This window comes from Coenobita brevimanus, chromosome 84 (genome assembly GCF_032717465.1).
Source record: "Coenobita brevimanus isolate Jiangsu-jjx chromosome 84, ASM3271746v2, whole genome shotgun sequence".
In the NCBI taxonomy this organism is placed as follows: Eukaryota; Metazoa; Arthropoda; class Malacostraca; order Decapoda; family Coenobitidae; genus Coenobita; species Coenobita brevimanus.
This window is the reverse complement of record NC_137037.1, coordinates 30,761,095-30,763,169: the sequence shown is the minus strand read 5'-3', so window position 1 is coordinate 30,763,169 and position 2,075 is coordinate 30,761,095. Positions and strand designations below refer to the sequence as shown.

Genomic DNA, 2,075 nt, shown 5'->3' with positions numbered 1-2,075 from the left:
AACAACAACAACAACAATAATAATAACTAGGAAACGATTAGAGAGCACATACCTCCGCCAGTGCCATTGCCTAAAGGATCCGGATCCGGATCCGTGGAGATATTGTGGGGAATACGTAGGACCCGGATCTTCCCCCAAATTCAATCAATTGTTCCTATCCTATGGCCCATTCTCCCACAGAATTTTACTAAAATTCTTTGAGAACTTTTGGAGATATTTTACATGGGATCCGGATCCGCCCCAAAGTGTAATAAATTCTTATTTGGCGAATGGCCGATCCCGTCACCAAATTTCATTGAAATTCAATGACAACTTTTGGAGATATCGTCTGGACAAACAGACAAACAGGTGAATACATAACCTCCTCCAACTTACTTGGCGAAGGTCATAACAATAATAATAATAATAATAATAATAATAATAATAATAATAACGGCACTTCCTTTAATTCAGCTCTCTTATCTTTTAACACCTTGAGTCCAATAAAATTATTTGTATTTTTACAATCTCTTGACGCTTCTGTTTAGCTTACGATTGATCTCTCATACTGAAGATGTTAAGGATGCATCTAACCCCTCCAGTTAGAATACGTTTCGTCATCTGAATCATCATCATCATTTCGTAGTCTGGAAATCATCATTATGAAAGGCCTGCATGTGCACTGCAGGATGAATGACTTTTCCATCCCCCCCCCCCTCCCTACTATCACTTATTCGATGTTAGCTGGTCCTCTACAGCCCCAGCCAATTTCCGAATCTCATCTCATCATCTCATCCTCTGTTTGCCTATTACTTTCACTGCATCTGCTGGTTTTCATTCAGTTATTGTCCATTTGTTATATCCAGTTGGGAAAGGTTGAAGAAATAAGAACCATATATTTTGCTCTCCGGATCACTGTCTACTTGATAATATTGTCTGTGGGTGTTAGCCATCAGCACATAACAGTTTTCTCCTGAAATAAAGTGTCAGTTTCTTAAGATCTGTTTAAATATGTTTTTTACCAGAATATGAGCTTAAAAAAAAAACATGATGTAATAAAATGCTGTCCATGCAATGTTATTTAAAAATAAAATGTATGCATCCTTTAGAATTTATACTGCTGGTAAAGAAATTTTTATAAAATTTACAATTACTTATGCAACGGCCATACCACGTTGAGTACACCGCTTCCCGTCCGATCAGCGAAGTTAAGCAACGTTGGGTCTGGTTAGTACTTGGATGGGTGACCGCCTAGGAACACCAGATGCTGTTGACATTCCTACGTGTCAAGTGGGGTTGGTGGAGGATTAGTGCCCCTCCCTGTAAACAATTAACTCTTAGCCCTTGGCCACCCCGTCTGGGATACATGGCGTCTGGATCCCATGGCGTCTGGCAATGAATGAATGAACAAATACTTATCAGTAATATTAGCAACCTAGTTTATTTACGATTGATGGCAACTTAGGTAACAATCTTGCTGTTGTTGTTGTTGATGATTCTCTCCTCAATTCGAGGAGACCGGGCCTTGCTGTAGCCCGGTTGCTGGTGGTTGTCCAATTGAGTAAAGGTAAGGGGGAAGACAGGGCCTGGGGAATGCCCAGCACACACGCCCTGTCTCCTGGCTGAGTTGCGGTGTGTGTGAAAAACAATCTTGCTGTTGTTGTTGTTGTTGATTCTCTCCTCAATTCGAGGAGACCGGGCCTTGCTGTAGCCCGGTTGCTGGTGGTTGTCTTGAGTAAAGGTAAGGGAGAAGACAGGGCCTGGGGAATGCCCAGCACACACGCCCTGTCTCCTGGCTGAGTTGCGGTGTGTGTGTGACAATCTTGCTTCAAGGTGAGAATAATATCTCTTAGAAACTGCACATGGTGAAATAATTTGTAAAACTTTATGCAAATTATAGAAGATAAAAGTGTTCTTTGCGCTAGAGCTGGTTTTTAGAGGTTCCTTGCTAAGAATTAACTTTTTATTATGCAAAATACAGAGATTTTATAATATTTTGAAGGTTCTTACAAAGTTCTAGCAATATTATGAAGAAATATATAAAGTTTAAGGAGTATTTTGAACATTTCTATACAGTGTTAGTGATATTCTGAAGG

The 2,075-nt window shown here is 40.1% G+C and overlaps 1 non-coding gene across 1 annotated transcript; it reads left to right on the top strand.

Annotated features, from left to right (window-relative positions):
- Positions 1-1,136: 1,136 nt before the first annotated feature.
- LOC145410277 (5S ribosomal RNA) lies at positions 1,137-1,255 on the top strand. Its single transcript, XR_013899242.1, has one exon. It is a non-coding gene; the product is annotated as a 5S ribosomal RNA (ribosomal RNA).
- The last annotated feature ends 820 nt before the right edge of the window (positions 1,256-2,075 follow it).